Consider the following 22,339-nt stretch of genomic DNA (forward strand, 5'->3'; position numbering starts at 1 on the left):
TCACTACTAAAAAGTAATGCTGCTGGCTCTTGTAGCAACCCTTTATCCACCCCCCCCCCCCCAGTTTTTGAATGTAATATTCACTATAAAAAAGGTATAGTTCCATGGAAAAAGACTGAGCAGATTCTCAACAGGGAGAAGATAAAAATTTAGATTACAATATGCTAATTTATAAAATAGATAATAGTACTAAGAAAGTTACATTATTTTTATAGAAAGAAAATTAAAATATCTTAGGGAAATTTATTTAAATGAATTATTCTTTTTTTTAAAGACAGAGTCTCACTTTGCAGCCCTTGGTAAAATGCCATGGTGTCGCTGCTCACATCAACCTCAGATTCTTAGGCTCAAGTGATTCTCTTGCCTCAGCCTCTGGAGTAGCTGGAACTACAGGTGCCCGCCACAGTGCCTGGCTATTTTTAGAGATGAAGTCTCTCTCTGGCTCAGGCTGGTCTCGAACCTGTGAGCTCAGGCAGTCCACCTGCCTCAGCCTCCCAAAGTGCTAGGATTACAGGCGCCCGTCCTGAATAATTATTCTTAACGTCTATGATCCATCCATCCATTTGTGTATGTGGTGGCTGCTGCCACCAGCTACTGTGTGTGCTATTGGACACTGAGAGTGGAGTGATGAATAAGACAGATATGATCCTTCCCTGGGTCAAGAGTGGGAAGATAGATAGCAGTTCCCCAAGTAATTATTTAATTACAACTGCAGTAGATTGTGAGGGCAATGTTTAGGGAACCTGACTGGGCTGTTGAGGGAAGCTTCTCTGAGCCAAGTGACATTGAACCCTGGTGCAAGGGGATAGCAGTATGGAGGTGGGGGTGAGTGGGTAGCGTTCTAGGGACGGCTAGAGGCATTCTGGGGCGGGTTGGAGACTTGGCTTTGGGGAAAAAAATCTATACAAAGGGCACAGGGATGGGAGTTCAAGCAAAGATCTTTGAGATGAAGCTGGGTGCAAAGGTAAACGGGCTACCGTGTGCATTAGACAAGAATAAAAATAAACCCTTTTTTCTGTTAAAAACCATCCATTGAGAGGAGAGTGGGAAGATTGGGGAATTGGAGGTGTGGCTTTGCCATCTAGCTAGCAATATCTGTATCGAGTCAGTGTGAGTCTTTGCTCTTCACTTACTAGAAAAAGATGTTTAAATTTTATTCTTGTAAGATATGGAAATAGCTAATTATTTTCTTTTTGTGGTTTGAATTATATGATTAGAAGTGTTAAAATTTAGTAGAATGATCTTTAGCAGTATTAATAATAGCATCTATAATATATTCCTAATTATAATTTTGGTATTTCTCACATAATGAGTTAAGGCCAATGGGAAACTTTTCAAAATTATAAAAAATTTTGTAGAGTTACGTGTTTTGAACAGAAATACTTTAGTGTTTCTATTCTCTGGGTTTACTGTTCAGTTTCTTGTGTAAAATATCACAGACTGGACTAGTGTTTTAGGGATGTTAGTGATGTTTCTATGTATTTATTTTTAGAAATTATAATGTACTTAATGTTTGCTTAAAGTTTTTTTTTTTTTTTTTGACAGAGTCTCAGTAGAGTGATGTGGCATTACTCCTCACAGTAACCCCAAACGCTTGGGCTCAAGTGATCTTCTTGCCTCAGCCTCCCCAGTAGCTGGGACTACAGGTGCCTGTCACAACACCGGGCTACTTTTAGAAATGGAGTCTCACTCTTGCTCAGGCTGGTCTCGAACTCCTGAGCTCAAGCTATCTACCGCCTCAGCCTCCCAGAGTGCTAGGATTACAGGTGTGAGCCACTGCACCCAGCCTGTTGCTCAAAGTTTTTAATTTTAGCAAAATGTTAAGTAAAAAAATTGGGAAAATACATAACTGCATGTATTATAGGTATAGCCAGTGCTGTGGTACTTTCAGTCTTAATATTTGTGTATGTTTTGTAACAAAAGTGAAAATGAAGGTCAGGTGCAGTGGCTCACACCCGTAATCCTAGTAGCACTCTGGGAGGCTGCGGTGGGTGGATTGCCTGAGCTCAGGAGTTCGAGACCATCCCGGGCAAGAGTGAGCCCTATCTCTAAAAATAGCCGGGCTTTGTGGCGGGCACCTGCAGTCTCAGCTACTGGGGAGGTTGAGTCAAGAGAAGCACTTGAGCCCAAGAGTTTGAGGTTGCTGTGGTACCACAGTTTTCTACCCAGGGTGATAGAGACTCTGTCTCAAAAAACAAAACAAAACAAAAGAAAAAATACTGTGTATATTTAATATTTAATCTAGTTTTCTTATTTATTATATCACAAGCAATTCTCATGTTACTAGATGTTCTTTGAAAATACTTTTAGTGGTTGTATGATAGTCAGCTGTATATACATATTATAATGTATTTGACTATTTCCAAATTATTGGCTATTTGCTTATTTCTATTTCCCCTTATTGTATATAACTAATGGCAATCCTCATTTTTTTCATTAAATATTCATAGAAGTTGAATCGTTGGGTCAGAAGTTATGAAAAATTTAAAGGCTCTTAATAAAAATTACAAAATTGCTTTCCAGAGAGGTTGTATTTATTTTTGTGAGAAGTTTATGAGAGTGCCTTTACATTACACCTGTATTTAACATTTGTATACTAATGAAAACCAGGAGCAAGATGTTATTTTGTATTAATAGTATTTTCTGTAATTTTGGGGGAATTTTTTAGCAAGCTGAGTATTTACTTTGGTTAAAACATTTTTAATCTAGGTACGATTTAAATAGTAACCAGTATTTTTGTTCATTAGATGTATTGTGCTGAAGGATTTAAAGAATAGACAATTTCTAGATTTAAAGTTTTTTTTTTTTTTTTTTTTTGTAGAGACAGAGTCTCACTCCATGGCCCTCGGTAGAGTGCCATGGCCTCACACAGCTCACAGCAACCTCCAACTCCTGGGCTTAAGCAATTCTCTTGCCTCAGCCTCCCGAGTAGCTGGGACTACAGGCGCCCGCCACAACACTTGGCTATTTTTTGGTTGCAGTTCGGCCGGGGCCGGGTTTGAATCCGCCACCCTCGGTATATGGGGCCGGCGCCCCACCGACTGAGCCACAGGCGCCGCCCTATATTTAAAGTTTTTATTTAAAGATACAAAATTAATGAGGAATTTAAAAATTTCATTTATGTGAAAATTTGAATGGAGAGGTAAAGTTGGGAATAATGATACAAATTTAGCTTCTAGTACCTTTCTTCATGTTATATATAAAACCTGTAAAGTTAAAGATGATATATGCAAAGTGATTAGAGCAGTGCCTGCACACGTTAAATGCTCAGTAAATGCGCCTATTATTATTTTTACACTAAACTTTTCCCTCTCTAGCTGTCCGAGGATTACCTCATGTCCCTCAGAGTTCCTGTTGCCCCCATCACTGATACAATCAGGAGGTTTGGGGAGAGAGGAAATGAGGTTTTCTTTGAATAAAAAGCCTTGAAGAGTGGTGGGGTGGAGGAAGGAACCTTTCATCCATTAGGCATGATTCACATCCGGGTAAGAGTGAGATGATCTGTATCCGTAGGCCATTGAAGTCTGGATTTTTATTCAGTAAAAGATAGATCGGCTTCTTTGACTGATTTAGACCCCATTCTATATTCCTTAACTCTGGCTCTTAGAAAATGATGGGAATAATTTTTGTAAGTTTGACCTTATGTGTATTTCATATGGCAATTTTAGAAAAAAAATGCCTGTGTACTGAGGGAGTTGATTTATTGATGGGGCTTCTTCTCCTTTTAGGAGATAGTCTTTCTCAAGGTTTGAGCAGGAGTTAATTATTGTGGCTTTGAAATATTTTGTGTCTTTAAGATATTTTCCCTATACCTGTTTACATTATTGAATATAAAATAGTATTTATTAAAATATACATTTATTGATACCTGCTCCATATCACCTACTTGGCTATGATTCAAGAAAGCAGAGAAAAAAAGTCTTCGCTCTAAGAAGCTCACAGTTTATTTCAGAGACACAGAAAGGTTAAGTTAAAACTCAATTGCAATAAGTTATATTAATGGTATGCCTAATGTGCTTTGTAAGCTGAAAGGAAGGATGTCTAATCAAGCTTCCTTTTTGGAGGAGGGGAAGATAAAGTATGGCGGTAATAATGGAGAGAGTTCAAATGGTTGGATTAGAGTTTTTCTCAGTTATTAGGGGGCTAGAGGTAGGACTTTGGGGGCAGATGGGTACAATGGCAGGGGACAAGAAAATGCATGGACTGTCTGAGGAGACTGAAGGCAAGGTCAGTTCAGTGCTCAGCTCTGTTTATATACATCTGAACTATTTTATATTGAGTTTGAGGAACAAGTTGGCCTGGTGGCACCTGTTGTCCTAGCTACCCAGGAGACAGAGGCAGGAGGATATCACTTAAGCTCGGAAGTTCAGGGCTGCAGTGAGCTACTATCGTACCACTGCACTCTTGCCTTGGTGACAGAGAAAGACCGTTTCTTTTCTTTCTTTGTTTTTTAAAGAAAAGCACAGTAGTAGATTTATTTATTTATTTTTAGGCATATAACAGTTTGTAGCTTCCTACATTGATGTTTCTGGGTTGTAGTTCTGGCCAAAATTATGAAAAACTGCCGTTTAACCACAAAATAACAAAAGTTTCTTATTTTTATTTACTTATTTTACTTTTATTGGAATTGCAGGGATCCTCATTCTGGACCTTGATGCATGCTTTCTTGTGAACTCAAGTAATCCACCCACCTCGGCCTCCCAGAATTGTTAGGATTATAGGCTTGAGCCACCGCTCTGGCTTGCATAACATTTTCTGAGGCACAAAAAGAACCTCCTCTCTCCAACAGCATCTTGAGATGGGAGGCTTTTGGAAGGTAGTGGGGAGCTTTAAGGGGTGAGGCGGGAGATCAGAGAGAGAGAGGTCTTAGTGTACCCCTAGTATAAGTAAAGAGATTGGAGAGGTAGAGAATGGGTACAAAGCCCTTGAGCCCTGGGACCACACTTGCTTGAACCTCATCCTGGTTTGTGACCACAGAAAATTAACCTCTCAGCTTCAGTTTCTTTAAGATAGGAATGATGTCTCTCTTACAGGGTGCATAGTGCTCCAAGGTGTACGTGCAAACCAACTGCTGGCGTGGTGGAAGAAAAGATAGAAATTCTATCTCTTTTAACAAATTTCTGTATTTAGTGTGTAATTTATAATGTTTATATTAGAACAATAGTACATGTGCACCATATTAAGGTACACATGATTAGAATGACAACAGTTTTTACAAAGGGGGCTTTTGAGATCTTTAACGTTTGGAGACCATGATCTAAATAGATGAAAGGTAGGCCCATGTTTGGAGGCTTATTAGTTTGGGGCCAGTTTCAGAGATGAATTTGGTTAGTGGCTCTGGAGTGTGAACTGAAGGGAATTGGATTTAGGGAGCTTGTCCTTGTAAGTTCATTTGGAAAATGGTAGACATAGTAAGACTGGCATGTGACGCCTATTTATTCTTACACTGTGTGTTAGAAGATTACAGGGTAGAAATTTGCATAGGATACCACCCAGAAACATGAATCAGTGCTAGGAAGTTGCCCTTGATGCATGGATAATTTACCCACAGATAATTGGGAGTTGACTGTATGTATGTTAAGTCAATAAGGTTTATTTATATTATATGATGCCACAGTACAAGCATGTTAATTCTAGGTGATTAATTAGAGCTTTTGTTTTTTGTTGTTAATTACAATACCTTTGTGACATAACTGTGAATTTGTTGTCTTTCTTAGGTGAGTCAAGAATACAGTGTTTTTTGGGGGCTTAAGGGAGAGGAGGTTTGTTTATGTTTCCACTGGCAAGAAACTTCTGTGAGGGGAGGGATATTTGTATTTTATTCACTACTGTACACCCAGTGCCCACCATATAGGAGACATTCATATTTGTTAATGACTGAATCAGTCTCTGCCACCCAGCACAGTACTGGTTATGAGATGGTTTATTAAATTGATTTGAGAGATGGGAGCATCATACCTGAAGTTTTATCTTTTTCTTTTTTTTTTTTTTGAGACTAAGTCTTAGTATGTTGCCCTTGATAGTGTGTCGTGGCACCACAGCTCACAGTAACCTCAATTTGGATTTTAGCGACACAGTAACATCAACTTGGAGTTTAGTGATTCTCTTGCCTCAGCCTCCCAATATCTGGGACTATAGACGCCTTACAGATGCCTGCCATAACGCCTGGCTATTTTTTTGTTATTAGGGTCGTTTAGCAGGCCCTGGCTGGGTTTGAACTCACCAGCCCTGGTGCATGTGGCCAGTGCCCTAAGCACTGAGCTATGGGCACCAAGTCACCAGAAAAGTTTTGGAAGGCCAGAAATCTTACATCAGAATGACTAGTATACCTTTACTCATGATAACTTAGGATTCCTAAAGAATAGATTTACTGTTGTTGATAAATACGTACTTGAAAGGCTAGCTAGTTCAGTAATACATACAAGTATAATTTTAAAAAGTATGTGATAATTAGAAAGTGATGGTTTGTTTTAGGCCAGGCCAATTGTTTGCTGTAATTTACTGTCATTACCACTAGTGGCCTTCTCTGTAGCTCTGATGCCCTGACAATTCTCATCAACCTTCATGTTTGCCTTTGACATTACTCTTGGTTCCTCTGCTTTTCTTGCTGGTTCTTCTGGTGTCTTTCCTTAATTCTTTATCTATAACTGATGTACTGTTGCTGAAGGATTCTGTTATTCAGTGATGACTCTTAAATCTACATTTTCCAGCTGTCTGGAGCTCCAGCCCTGTATTCACTAACAATACCCTGAAGCTTTCTCATGATCTTTCCCACGAGCTTAGTGTCTGACCCTGCACTCATGCACGGAGCTTCCTCTCACATTCCCCGTATCTGTCACCACCCATTTCTTTCGTGATAGAAATATTTCATCTTCGAGCTCTTACTCTGAATCCTGCCTGATAGTTTCTACTGCATTTACCTTAGAAAAGTGTGCACTTGGTCCCATTCCTTCTGTACCTGCTGCCTTAAATTCTGCACCTCTTCGTCCTTCATTTGGGCTATTGTAATAATCACATACCTGGAATCCTTGCCAGTTAATTTTTTGTGTTGATCTAACTAATTGCTCTAAACCCCCCACAATTTAGTCAAACGATTTACTTAAACACTTATCTCATTCCATCTACGTTTTCATTTCTAACTCCTCCCGTGTTCCTGTGTTGCAGCTGTTTCAGGCTGCGTGTGGCTACTCATCCTGTGTTCACTCATACCTCTCTGTGTTAGGCAGGAGTGGAGGAGGAGTTGGCGCGCAGAGGGATTGACGCAGCACTGTGCGTCCAGGGCAGACTTCACCTCCAGTCTTGAGCTGCATCTTGGAGATGCATTACTTTGGCAGTCCTCTCAGCTTCTATGTCTCTCTCCAGTTCCGCATCCCAGTTTTGGAGAGAATGGTATGATTGGACCAACACGCTTTTATTTTTGATTAAGGTCATTGGCCTGCTGGATGCCTGTGGATGCCCACGTTGCCCGAGTCTGCTGGAGTGGAGATGGGAGTGAAGTGGCATCACAGAGTTGAAACAGAAGCAATGCTTGCTTCCCCATCCACGGCTTGCACAGTCCACTCTGTAGGGCAGACAACGTGGACTGTGCAGGCTATGATTAATGTCACTGGATGTTTAGAAGCAGAAAAAAGACCCAAAACAAATCTTTCTTTCACTTTTAGGAGATGGGAGCTGTGGAAGAGAGAGGTATTATTACGAGGCTGGTTGTTAGCCTCAGGGTTCTTCTTTTCCTAATATTTACAGAAATTAATTTAATCACCAGCTCAGTTCTGATTTTTCTTAGATTGCTGTGCAATTTATTGTATGATTTTTTTTTTTAGGCACTGACCTGAAATGCCACCATTGTCATATACAAAAGTGCCATCACTATTTCTGGGTTTAGATATGCCAAAATAATTACTGTTCATCTCAGTATCTAACAGGGCAAATATGCATTTAGTGTTCTTTTGCTCAAATTTTAATTAGCTAGCCATATGATTTATTTGTAAGATGAATGTTAGAAATTTATCAAGTAACTATACAAAACAATAAGAAAAATCCTGCTAGGATTTTGATTGGGATTGCATTTGATTTGTAGGTTAATTTTGGGAAAGCACATGTTTAAATATGGGTGTGGTATTACATGACTACATTTTAAAGTTGCTTTTGCTATCACGACTCAGATCTTTTTCCATTTCCTTTTCTATCTGGCTATTAATAGTATATAGGAAAACTATCAGTTTTTATTATTTACTTAATATCACGTTATCTTAGTGAATTCTTTCTATGGTTAGCTATTTTTCAGATCATTCTTTTGGATTTTCTTGTTGGACTACCACTTAATCTGCATGCAGTGATTGTTTTTTTCTAATTCAGTATTTATACTTTTTTTTAAGTCATTGCATTGGCTAGACTGTAGAGCTGTCTAAAAGAAATGCATGAGAGCATAAATGTGAGTCATATGTGTAATTGTCAATTTCTAGCAGGTAATTGATTTTAATATATCCAAAATATTAGCCTTTCCAATATGTAATCAATAGAAAAATTATTAATAAGCTGTTTCACTTTTCTTTTGAGGAGAAGGAAAGAGAAATTTATTACTTTGTCAGCAAACAAGGAAAATGGCAGACTGTCATGCAATTCTTTTTACTACCAGGTTTTTGGAATTCCATGTGTGTTTCGCATTTAGAGCATATCTCAGTTGCGACCAGCCACATTTGACATGTTCAGTAGCCTTTGTGGCTAATGGTTACTGCATTGGACGGCACAGAGCTGAAGCCTTCTCAATGATAAGTGATAATGATTATAGTTGGCCTCATTGTCTTGTTCCTTACTTGAATGGAAATTACTTTTCAGTGTGATATTTAATGTTGGTTTCTGATAAATACACTGTTGTTCAATTAAAGAAGTTTCTTTTGTAAGTAAGAAGTTCTGAGTAAGAAGTTCCTTTAAAGATGGTAATTAGTATTTACTTTCCTTAAATACTTTTAAAAATAAAAACATATACCGACATGATCATGTTTTTCCCTTCCCTCTTAGCCTGTTAATATAGATAAAGATAGTGATAAAGTTATAATGGTGAAGCATCTTTGTACTCAGAGTAAATCATGCTTGGGTAGAGTATGTTACTCTTTTACCTCTGCTGGATTAGATGTGCTGGTATTTTAGGAATTTTTTCCATACTCATTAGAGAGATTTTCCTGTGTGGTACATAGGTTTTGGAATCAGCATTATAGTAGATCTTACAAAATAGATTCCAAAACTTCTGATCAATATTGGCTTTAAAAATAGTGTGTTTTAAAACTTATATTAAAGGAGTATATGCACATGGTGAGGGACTTTTTAAAAAGTTAAATTTCTTACCAAAATGTGTTTGTGGAATGTAGTTTTCTAATTCCTAGCATGTCTGAAAATTTCTTTACTTATTTTGCATAATTTCTACTTGTAATTCATCAGAAATTTAGTTGGCAGTAGAATTCTAGTTTAAAATTAATTTCTCTCAAAACTTCTAAGGCCTTCTTCACGGCTGGCTAGCTTTCCACGATGCTGAGACATCTGATGCCAGTGTGATTCTTGTTCGTTCTTTTATAGGAAAGGTAACCATACCTCCTGATTTTTCTGGAATACTCCCAAATTAAATCTTTCAGTAGCACCTCCTTTTACAATGAAAAGTATCCTGTTTGTTGAGCAGTTATAGAATTATTACCTTATTTGTAGATGAGTTTTTTTTGGGGGGAAGCTTTTAGGTTATTCTTGTACTTTGCACTCTGGGAATTTACAAGGCCATGCCTAGACATGAGTTATTTTTTTCCTCACTCATCTGGTCTGCCTTTCTGACTGAATGCTAGTGTGGTTCAGCTCTGGGTTGTTTTAATGTAGACTTCAGCAATTTCTGCCACTTCATTCTCTTTTTGTCTCTTTTCTAGAGCAGTTTGTAGTGGAACTTGTATCTCTTGGATTGATACCATGTTTTTAAAAGTGAGTCCCATTTTTTTTACTCTTCTCTACCTTTTTGTTTTTGCTTCTCTTTCAGGGAAATGTTCTCAACCTTTTTTTCTGATACTTGCTTTTCCTTATTAATTTTGGCAGCTGTTATTAATGTCTAAGAGCTTTTTAGTATTTTAATTTCTTCTATATAACATCTCATTCTTATAAATGCAGTAGTCTCTCTTATACCTTTGAGAATATTAATTACAAATACATATTTACAAATTTCCCCCATATCCTACATTGTCTGTTTTCATTGAGGTACCTTTTCACAGCTGTTTGTTTTTGTCTTTTTCTTTCATAGTGATGGTTTTTCACAAATATCTGGTAATTCACAACTTGTTATCTTACATCTGGATTTTTTCTTTTTTTAGTTTTAAAGTGGTTTTCCTGTTTCTAATTTCTTTTTTCCAATAATAAACTCCCAACATTAGCCCTAAATTTTAACATTATGAAACAGAGATCTGATTATGTCGTTCTCCTGCATAAAGATTAGGTGACTCTTCAGAGACGTGGACAACGTCCTGCCCATGTAGTGCGGCCTAAGTTTATAGTGGCAGAGGGGGCTGCGTTGGTTTCCTAGAGCTGCTGCAGTAAACCATCACAGATTTGGTGGTTTAAAACTACTGACATTTATTCTTACAGTTAACAGAGGCTAAACATTTGAATCAGTGTTAGGGCCTGAAATCGGAGTGTCAGCAGAGTTCTGCTCCTCGGAAGACCCTCAACAGGACTGTGATCTTGCTCCTCCCTGTGTCCTGCTGCTGGTGTTCCTGTGTCATCCAGTCTTCCAGGCTGGCACCTTCCCCTCTCTCTGCCCCATTTTCACATTGTCTTCTGCTCTATGTGTGTCCCTTCTGCCTCTCTCTTGTAACCACACTTGTGATGACAAGAACCCACTGTAAAATCTAGGATGATCTTCTCATCTTGAAACCCTTAAATTAATCACTTCTATGAAGGTCCTTTTTCCAGATAAGGTAACATTTGTAGTTCCAGGGACTAGGACCTGATACCTTTGAGATTGTTTAGCTCACTGCAAAGTGCTTAGAGAATCTTCCGAAATTTCCCTTCCATATACCTCCCTGTGCTTTTGCAAATACTTTGTTACTGCCTGCAGTTGGCAAATATACATATGCTCAGCTCAGCTCCTAATGATTTCCTTGACCTTATCTTCTTCTTGTAGACAGAAGGCTGCATTTGTCTGCTTTCTTTCTTTCTTTTTTTTTTTTTTTTTTTTTTTGCCTGTTTTCTTAATAAAGTCTTTGTACTTCTCTAGTAGTTTTTGCTATGTTAAAACAATATGTCAGGCTGTCCCACTGGACTGGAACTTTTTGAGTTCTAAGGTCCCTTTTCAGAGTGAGAAGCATCAGGTTTAGAGCTGAGGAGTCATTTACTAAGTTTTTGTTGAAGAGATTTTTAACATTTATTGAGGGCCAATTCAATACCTAGGACCTGTCACATTGGACCATTTAATTAACAGCACAGAGAAGCATTAAGTAAGTACGCACTGGTGCCAAAGTTTCTCCAGGGCAGATTTCTTAGAAGGGATTGGTTGTGTCATAGGAATCTACATTTTCAGCTTTTGCTAGATGCTGCCAAATTGCTCTTCATACTGGCTACACTTGACCTATTTTTTGGTAGTTAATGGACAATGTGAAAATTTTCTTTGAATTATCTGTTGATGCACATGGGTTGCCTTCTTTTATTGTTACTTGCCTTTTTGCAGAAATTCTACAGATATGGATATGAATTATTTATGTTGCTGTGCTGTTATCCTTGTTTGCATGTGAGGAAAATGGTATAAGGAATTAACAAGGAAATTCCTTGTTTTTTCCCCTCCCTGGATGGAAACATAAATGAACTTATGTAATGTCATAGCTACTCTTCTGTACAGCTAAGGAGACAGCAACCAGAGCAATTAGACAATCATCAGAATGGGAAAAGATTCGCCTATTATGAATCAGACAAAAGCTTGATCACTAGAATCTATAGCCAACAATCCCTTATATCAATGGGCAAGAGAAATGAACAGAATTGTCTCTAAAGAACAGACGAATGGCTAACAAACATATGAAAAAATGCTCATAGTTTGTAATTATCAGGGACATGCAAATCAAAACCACCCTGAGATATTGCCTAACCCCAGTGAGAATGGCCCACATCACAAAGTCTCAAAGCTGCAGATGCTGGCATGGATGTGGAGAGAAGGGTACACTTTTACACTGCTGGTGGGACTGCAAACTAATATAACCTCTTTGGAAGGAAGCATGGAGAATCATCAAAGAACTCAAACTAGACCTCTCATTTGATTCTGCAATCTCATTTCAGGCTAATAGACAAGATGTAAAGTCTCCATCTTTTTAAATGGCTGAATAGTATTCCATGGTATACATATACCATGGCTTGTTAATCCATTCCTGGGGTGGTGGGCATTTAGGTTGTTTCCACATTTTAAATGGCAATTGTAAATTGAGCTGCAGTAAGCAGTCTAGTGCAAATGTCCTTATGATAAAAGGATTTTTTTTTTCTTCTGGGTAGATGCCCAGTAATGGGATTGCAGGATCAAATGGGAGGTCTAGTTTGAGTTCTTTGATGATTCTCTATACTTGCTTCCAAAAAGGTTGTGTTAGTTTGCAGTCCCACCAGCAGTGTAAAAGTGTTCCCTTCTCTCCACATCCACGCCAGCACCTAAAGCTTTGAGACTTTGTGATATGGGCCATTCTCACTGGGGTTAGGTGATATCTCAGGGTAGTTTTGATTTGCATTTCTCTGATGATTAGGAATGATGAGCATTTTTTCATGTTTGTTAGCCATTCATCTGTTCTTTAGAGAAGGTTCTATTCATGTCTCTTGCCATTGATATGAAGGATTGTTGGCCCTGTTTTTTTTGTTGCTTAATTTGAGTTCTCTGTGGACTCTAGTTATCAAGCTTTTGTCTGATTCATAATATGCAAATATCTTTACCCATTCTGAAGGTTGTCTGTTTGCTTTGGTTGTTTGTAAGGAAGCTGTACAGAAGCTTTTCAGTTTAATTGAGTCCCATTTGTTTATTTTTGGTGTTGTTGCAATTGCCAAGGAAGTCATCATGAAATCTTTTCCCAGGCTGGTGACTTCAAGTGTTTTTTTTTTTCCTTTTTGAGACCGAGTCTCATTTTGTTGATCTCGGTAGAGTGCTATGGTGTCACAGCTCACAGCAAGCTCCAACTGTTGGGCTCAAGTGATTCTTTTGCCTCAGCCTCCTAAGTAGCTGGGACAAAAGTGCCCTCCACAACACTGGCTTTTTTTTTGTGTGTGTGTGCTGTTGTCGTTGCTCTTCTAGCTGGCCGGGTATATGGGGCCACAGGTGCCACCCACTTTAAGTGTTTTTACCATACTTCCTTCGAGGATTTTTATTATTTCATCCTTTAGATTTAAATCTTTTTACATCTTGAATTAATTTTTGTAAGTCATGAGAGATGTGGGTCCAGGTTTAGTCTTTTACATGTGGTTATCCAGTTCTCCCAACACCATTTATTGAATAGGGATTCTTTTCCCCAGTATATGTTCTTGTTTGGTTTATCAAAGATCAGGTGGCTGTAAGATGTCAGTTTCATGTCATGGTTTTCTATTCGATTCCAAGTGTCAGTGTCTCTATTTTTGTGCTAATACTATGCTGTTTTGATCACTATGGCCTTGTGGTATAGCTGAAAGTTTGGTAGGGTAATACCTCTGGCTTTGTTTTTTTTTTTTTTTTTTTGTAGAGACAGAGTTTCACTTTATGGCCCTCGGTGGAGTGCCGTGGCCTCACACAGCTCACAGCAACCTCCAACTCCTGGGCTTAAGCGATTCTCTTGCCTCAGCCTCCCGAGTAGCTGGGACTACAGGTGCCCGGCACAACGCCTGGCTATTTTTGGTTGCAGTTTGGCTGGGGCCGGGTTTGAACCCACCACCCTCAGTATATGGGGCTGGCGCCTTACTGACTGAGCCACAGGCGCCGCCCTCTGGCTTTGTCTTTATTACTAAGAATTGCCTTGGCTATATGGGGTTTCTTATGGTTTCATACAAAATGAAGAATTATTTTTTCCAAATCTTGAAAGTATGATGATGGTATTTTAATGTGGACAGCATTGAATCAGTGGATTGCTTTGAGTAGTATAGACATTTTCACAATGTTGATTCTTCTCCGCTTACATCCTCTGCTGTTTCTTAGGGTTTTGTAAGTTTCTTTGTTAGAGGTCCTTTACCTCTTTTGTTATGTATATTCCTAGATATTTCTTATTTTTTTAAACTACCGTGAAGGGAATTGTGTCCTTGATTAGCTTCTCATTTTGGCTGTCATTGTCTTATACAGAGGCTACTGATTTGTGGAAATTGATTTTATATCCTGAGATATTGCTGTATTTTTTGATCACTTCCAGGAGTCTTATGGTTGAGTCTTTGGGGTTCTCTAAATATAAGATCATAGCGTCAGTAAAGAGTGAGAGTTTGACCTCCTCTGCACCCATTCGGATCCCCTTTATTTCCTTCTCTTGCCTGAATGTATTGGCTAGAACTTCTATCACTGTGTTGAATTGTATTGGTGATAGAGGGCAATTCTAATACTAGCTTTTTGTTTGTTGTAGATGGCTTTGATCAGGTTAAGGAATGTGACACCTATGGCTATATTCTTAAGTGTTCTAATTAGAAAAGGATGCTGAATTTTATTGAATGCTTTTCTGCGTCTTTTGTTTTTGCTTCTTTTGATACGGTGAATTATGTTTATGGACTTGGGTATGTTAAACTAGCTTTGCATCCCTGGGATGAAACCAGCTTGACTGTGATGAATGATTTTTTTAATGTGTAGCTGTAATATATTGGGTAGGATTTTATTGAGAATTTTTACATCTATATTCATTAGTGAAATGGGTCTGAAGTTCTCCTTTTTAGTTGGATCTTTTCCTGGTTTTGGTATTAGAGTGATGTTTGCTTCATGGAATGTGTTGGGGAAGATTCTTTCCTTCTCAATTTTTTGGAATAATTTCTGCAGTTTGAGTATAAGGTCTTCTTTGAAGGTTTGATAGAAATCTGGACCAGGGCATTTTTTTGTTGGTAAATTTTTCATTGTTTCTTCGATTTCAGTTCTTGAAATTGGTTTGTTCAAGAGATCTGTTTCTTCTTGATTAAGTCTAGGGAGAGGTTGTGATTCCAGGTGTTGATCCATTTCCTTCACATCGCCAAATTTCTGGGCATAGAGTTTCTTGTAGTACTCAGAGATGATCTCTTGTATCTCTGTGACATCTGTTGTTATTTCCCTTTTATTGTTTCTGATTGAGTTCATTAGGGATTTTACTTTTCTGTTCTTAGATAATCTGGCCAAAAGTTTATTGATTTTATTTTTTCAAAATTGAACTTTTTGTTAGCTTAATTATCTGAATGATTCTTTTATTTTCAATTTTATTAATGTCTGGTTTAATTTTGGTTATTTCTTTTCTTTTGCTGGGTTTGGGATTAGATTGTTCTTTTTCCAGTTTCATAAGGTGATTAATGAGTTTGTTGATGTGCTCTTTTTGTTTTTCAAATGTAGGCATCTAATGTGATAAATTTCTGTCAAGACAGCCTTTACTATATCCCACAGGTGTTGGTAATGTGTGTCTTCATTGTTATGTTAGAGGAATTGAACGATTGTTACGTGTGAGGAATTTAACGATTTCTTCTTTTATCTCTTCCTGAACCCAACTACCATTCAGCAAAAGGTTGTTTAATTTCCAAGTCTTTGTGTGGGGATGAACCTTTTTGTTGGAGTTGAGTTCCAGCTTTATTGCCTTGTGATCTGAGAAAATACAAGGTATAATTTATATTCTTTTAATTTTGCTGAGGTTTGATGATTCGTATCCTAGAATGTGGTCAGTTTTGAAATACATACTATAGACTCCTTAGAAAAATGTATATTTTTTAGCTTTGGGATGGTGTGTTCTGTATATGTCTGTCAGAGTTGCCATTTTTTTAAAAATAGACTTTAATTTTTAGAGCAGTTTCAGTTTCAAAGTGAAATTAAGAGGAAAGTACAAAGATTTTTCACATATCCCTTCCCCTAAACAGGCACAGCCTTCCTCATTATCAACATTTTCCACCAGAGTGGCACATTTGTTATAATTAATGCACTTACATTGATGTATTGTGATCACACACGTCCGTAGTTTGCGCTAGGGTTCACTCTTGGTTTACACTCTGTGGGTTTAACAAATGTATTATGACGTGTATCTACCTCATCATACAGAATAGCTTTGCTGCCTAAAAATCCTTGTTCTGCCTGTTCATCCTACCCTGCCGCTTCACCTCTAGCAATCACTGATTGTTTCAGGTTGTCTTTTTTCACTTAGTATTACATGTTTCAGTTTCTTCCATATCTTGTTGTGTCTTGATAGCTCACTGATTTCCAGCTCTGACTCTGCTCTGTTGTCTGGATATACCACAGTTTATCCATTACCTTCTGAAGGACATGTTGGTTGCTTCCTAGTTTTGGCAGTTGTGAATAAAGCTGCTATAAACATTGATGTGCACCATTTTTTTCTTTTTAAATTTTGAATGTGTTTTCAACTCCTTTGGGTAAATACCAAGGATTGTATGTTAAGAGTGTGTTTAGTTTGATAAGCCACACTATGCTCACTTTGGCAGCACGTATACTTAACATTGAACGATGCAGAGATTAGCATGGCTCCTGCGCAAGGATGATAACTGCACTCCCAAAGCTACTGCACCATTTTGTATTCTGGCCAGCAGTGAATTAGAGTTTCTGTGTCCACATCCTTGCTAACGTTTGGTGGTGTTAGTGTTTGGCTTTTGGCTATTCTTTTAGGTGCGTAATATATCCTGTATAATGTATTTTTGGAGGAAGGTTAAATGATAAAATATCATTTGCTAGTGTGATAGATAACTCATCAGAAAATTTCCTGTGCAGTTTAGAAGTAAAATATCTCTAGGAAAATGTTGGTATTTGGCTCTGATTATCTAGACTAAAAGTAGTCATGCTTGTTGTATGTGTTTGCTCTGGCAGGCACTGACATAAGGGTACATATCTTGAAGGCACTAGTACCTCCCACCATTGTCAACTGGTAAAATATTTACTTTTTTATTATAAAAGTATTTATTTTAATAGGTATAAAATATATTATTTTAAAACCCAATTATGGCTAAACTGAGTAAAAATGTTTGAAATTCTTCTCATTTGTGACTTCCCGTAGATCATGAAAGTTATGAGAAAGTAGCTTCATTCTTATTTAATTTCATATAAATCCATTGGCACATTAAGCCATGTTATTTAGTGATATCGCATACTTTCCTTTTCTCAGTTTTAATTTCATTAAGTGTCTTTGCAGGGGATTTGAACTCAGTAGCCTCTTTATTTTGCAGGTTATCACTAATAAAACTGTTACTACCGTTTTAATATATAGTGGTCATTTAAAATTTGTGTTGGTGGTATTATAAGTTTATAACTAGACATTGTAATAGAAGTTACAGGTTCAAGGTCAGGAAAACAGCAATGTTCATTTTGTTAACCTGTAGTTTCTGTGTGATTATTATAATTGTCATGGTGTATGAGCAATGGAGCGTAGTTTTATTCTAGAGTTTGTGCATTTTGGGGCAAGAATTTAAAGCTCAGGTGACCTGAAGATTTTAGCATTCTTTGAAGTGAAAGTAAAAACTACTATAAAGAATAGTGTATGTTGGCAGAGTGCTGTGATGACATAAAAGCAAGAAGCATTTTATTCATTAGAATCATGATTGTTGACATATATCTTCTTTTTTCAGAAGATCATTTCGAAGTCTTTATCAATATCAAGTGAACTTAGTATTCGTTATAATTTTGGCTGATTTAAAAAAGAAATTATGCAAGTAATATGTTTATTATTAAAAACTTGAACAGTGTAGAAGTATCTTAGTAATTGGGAAACTTTTTTTGGGTCAAATCATAGCTGTGTACATTACAGCAATCATGGGGTACAATGTGCTGGTTTTATACACAATTTGAAATATTTTCATCAAACTAGTTAACGTAGGCTTCATGGCATTTTCTTAGTTATTGTGTTAAGTTATTTCTTTCACTAGGAATTATTATCCCTTAACAATATGAAATGTCGTATATATCTGAGTTACTGTTTTAATGAAGCAGGTGCATTGGAAAAAGGACTTCACTGGGTTTTAGACATTTCCTTGCCTGCGTCTCTTTGAGGGATATATGTGGCCCGATGAAAACTGAGTAAACACATGGAAGCACAATACCCTACATGTGTTTTTTTTTAGTGGTTAATGGGTTAAGGGAATCCCAAACTTTGAATTCCTAGCTAAGAATGCACCAATAGAATTTAGATTTACAATAAAATTGAATTTGCAAAGATAATTTATGGCATGTTAAATAGGAGGTTTTAAATAATAAGGTATTTATAGAAATGAGTAATTTCTATTGCCTTTTTGGAAGCTCAGCTAGCTTTGCGTAGATGGAGAAGTGGTTTTGGAGCTTTAGTTCATTTTCTTATGTTCAACATAGGGCACTTAGGACATTTGAGGAGGATAGAGAAAGACCAGGAGCTGGAGGTAGAAGGGTGGTGAACTGGAAAAAAGCAGTGACAAAGGTAACTTTCTTTGTCATAATTTTGCCCAGCTGCACCAGACACCCAAAAGGGGGAAGAAAACTTATAATCGTGGTATTTAGGTTAACTGTATGATGAAGTAAAGAGAATATCATGAACTATGTGGGGAACCCAGTGTCTTGAATACTGAAACTTAGAGCACAGTCTTTCCACAATTGGGAACTGCTCTTGTTTGGAAATCCTGTGAGTTAAGAAATGATGTGAAAATGGAAGCTGATTCAGTGTGTGCATGTCTTTTGTGTGATTGTTAGGTTGAAGCATTTTAAATTCCTTAAAAAAACTTAGGCAGCAGATTTTGATTACTGAATTTTATATTCATTTTCATGATTTTAGGAGTCCATCTAAAAATGACAGTTTGAAAGACAACATTAGCACATAGAATTATATGAATAAATTTAATCTTTATTATAGCTGTTATTTAATGTTTTGAATGTTACGGGTTTGCAGCAAGTTCATTGGTCTCATTTTTTTCGTGATATTCATTTGTATTGATAAAAATTCATATTTAAATATTTTATAGGTTAGAAAAGTTTTGATGGCTTTCAAGACTTAATTACTTATCTTGATGACCCAGTGTTTCACATTCAGATGGTAGCAGAAAGTCTTACCTTATATATCCCCTGCAGTGGAGAAATTATTCAGCATATTTTCATTTGTATGAGAAAGTAACCTAGATTAGAAGTGTGGAAGAAGATGGGGACAGCTGCGAGTTTGCTCCTCCCTTGGTTTAACAGGAGAAGATTTCCTAGAGTTGGGCCAAATATATCTATCTCCTTAAGGTGGATCTTTTTGTTCTTGTGCCTTCTGTGTTTTAATCTAGTTTTTGAACATTTCTAGAGGAGCTACAGAGGCCAGATAATGATACGCTAGAGAATGTTGGCAAGGAGAGGGAAGGAAAACAACTGTGTATCTTAGCTTTGATTTTTGAGGCATGTTGTTTAGGAAGAGATTTTTACTGGTAAAATAATTGAGACTTTGTGGAAAGAAAATTATGTAAAAAATTAAAGGAAAAACAAAAAGTGACTTAAATGAACAAAATATGAGGCTAGGTATTGATTAAAGGAAATAATTTCATGTTTAAATTTTATTAGCTATTTAACTTTTAGGTAGTACAAATGAAGGTAGTGTAATGTTAGTTGTAATGCAGGTAATATATTCTGTGGTTGTATATATTTCTGCATCTTACAAGTTCTACTCATATATGTTTTTGGTTTTTCTTAAGTTTGTTTTTTAACTGATTTCCCCAAAATATAAATAAGAAGCTGGGCTTTGGGAGGGAGGGGAATGGAGGAAGAGGAATGGAAGAATATTTAAATCCTTGAAATTAAAAGAAAAGGTATTCTGTATAGGTAGACTTAGATTGCATAATTATTCTAAGCTGTTGTAGCTCTTACTCATAAATGGAATAAGCATTTTTAAATCATCTTGAAAATCTAAATTGAAAAACTTTAGTCCTTTTACATTCTCAGAGGCTACAGTTGCCTGAAGAGTTATCTTCTCTCAGCCATGCATTTTACTGTGCTCGCTAGAAGCACATTCACTTTTGCTAATGTTTTGTATGTTTTGAGCGGTTATATTTAACATATACTGTTTAATTCCCATAAAATCTTATGATGCAGGTAGTTTCTACTTTTTAGAGATAAGGAATCTGAGAATTAGAAACTAAGGCAACATTTAGTAAGTTGGTGAGCTAAGTGTCAAAGCCAGTCTGGCTCCATAGCCAAGAGTCTCACTGAGAGTAAAGTTTTGACTTTAGTATTTTCATAATCAGAAGGGTGTAAGAAATAATCATGGTAAAATAAAAATATTGGTATCCATTTGACTATTCCTTATCTGAAATGCTTGGGATTAGAAGTGTTTTGGATTTTGGAATATTTGCATATGTTTACTGGTCGAGCATCTCAAATCTGAAAATCTGAAATCCTAAATGTTCTAGTGAGCATTTTGAGACTAAAGTCAGTGCTTAAAAAAAATTTTGGATTTTCAGATTTGGGATGTGCGACCTGTATATGTAGGTTTGTATAAACAATAGAATTTAAAGCCCTGTTAACATGTGCATTGCATTTTATAGTTTATATAAAGTGCTTTTACCCACTTTCCTTGTTGGTTCCTAACAGGAATTTTGTAAGGAATTTATTATGGTCACCCTAGTTTTACAGTTGAATCTGAATCTAGAGGATAAGGAACTTGTTCCAAATTACACTATGATTAAATGGGAAGCCAGCATCAAACCCAGAGCTTATTTATAAAGCTTCCAAAAGGAATGAGTCTGCTGAATATTTTTAACGCAGTCAAACCGATGTTATAAATAGTGGCTTCTCCAATAGATCAGATAAAGTATATAAATAAAAACAAGTTCCTATATGAAACTGCATGAAACAGGACTTTGAACCCAAACTACCTGTATCAATGACTAGCTTTTATATTGCTTCTTGGCCTTTTGGCTCACATCAAGTGAAATAACTAGCTTGTATAACACATTGCACTTTTCCAAAGCCATTTGTATCTATTGCATTTCACATTTTATCCTTACTTTAATTTTGTGCTTAGATAAACGCTGACATACATGGGGAAATAAAGTCCCAAAAGGTTATTTTGTAAAAAAAGGTAAAACTGAACTATAGCGGTAGTGTCCAGGCTACAGTTAGTTGCTGACACCATGAGATGATTGATTGTAGGGTAACCAGCTCTTCCTGGTTTGCCTGACTTTCCTGATTTCTAGTCCTGAAAGTCTTGTGCCCTAGGAAGCTCTTGCTGTCCCCGGCAAACCAGCGTGGTTGGTCATCCTAATTAATGTTAACGCTTTGTAGTAAATTGGGATGATAGTAGGGTTGCCATATAAAAGACACCCAGTTAAAATTGAATTTAAGTTAATTAAATCTAGCAGTCTTAGTAGGAGTGCAGTGGTATTTCAGTGTGTAAAAAGTATACTTAGCTACTTTTGTGTGTGAACCTTAGACTTTACACATTTATCAACTTCAGGGAACAACATCTGGCAGTTGCCTTTTGTCTGGGTTCCTGGCTCTTGTTCTTTCAGCTGTGTGGACAGGATGTGAGAGATCAGGGTGAAAAAGTGAAAACAGACTGTGTCCGATGCACATCAGCTGAGATAAGTGTGTGTGTGGGTTGGTGGTGAAGATAGTTTGAAGCAGTTATTCTAGTCCTTTATTTGTCTGGAAACCAGATCTGAGCTGTCTCATCTTTGTTGGATCAATCTGTCAAACATCACATTCTCTCAGACAATTCATATTATCTTTAGACTGCATGTTAAAACGTATTTTTTGTTGTGATTGAAAAATGAAAAGGAGGCCAGATGAGGTGGCATATCTTCCTACTTCAGGGGCAGAGATGGGAGGATTTCTTCATCTCAGGAATTTGAGGCAGCCTGGGCAGCAAAGCAAGACCTCATCTCTCTTAAAAAAAGAAATAAAAGAGGGGGCGGCGCCTGTGGCTCAGTGAGTAGGGCGCTGGCCCCATATTCTGAGGGTGGCATGTTCCAACTCAGCCGCAGCCAAATTACTGTGGTGGCTGCCTGTAGTCCCAGCTACTTTGAAGGTTGAGGCAAGAGAATTGCCTAAGCCCAAGAGCTGGGTTGCTGTGAGCTGTGATGCCATGGCACTCTACCGAGGGCAACAAAGTGAAACTTGGTCTCTAAAAAAAAAAAGAGAGGGAGAAAAGAAATGAAAACGTTTTTCCATCTTCTTCTCTTGCACCTATTCGTTAATTTACCATTGACATAATCTAATTTGATTGGAGGCAGAAGTTTT

The 22,339-nt window shown here is 37.2% G+C and overlaps 1 protein-coding gene and 1 non-coding gene across 3 annotated transcripts in view; both read left to right on the top strand.

Moving 5' to 3' along the window:
• The window catches only part of ACSL3 (acyl-CoA synthetase long chain family member 3), a 73,784-nt gene that overhangs the window by 10,454 nt on the left and 40,991 nt on the right, over window positions 1-22,339 (top strand). The window lies entirely within an intron of this gene.
• Window positions 16,584-16,688, top strand: LOC128591016 (U6 spliceosomal RNA). Its single transcript, XR_008381466.1, has one exon. It is a non-coding gene; the product is annotated as a U6 spliceosomal RNA (small nuclear RNA).

Source organism: Nycticebus coucang, chromosome 7 (assembly GCF_027406575.1).
Source record: "Nycticebus coucang isolate mNycCou1 chromosome 7, mNycCou1.pri, whole genome shotgun sequence".
Lineage (NCBI taxonomy): Eukaryota > Metazoa > Chordata > Mammalia > Primates > Lorisidae > Nycticebus > Nycticebus coucang.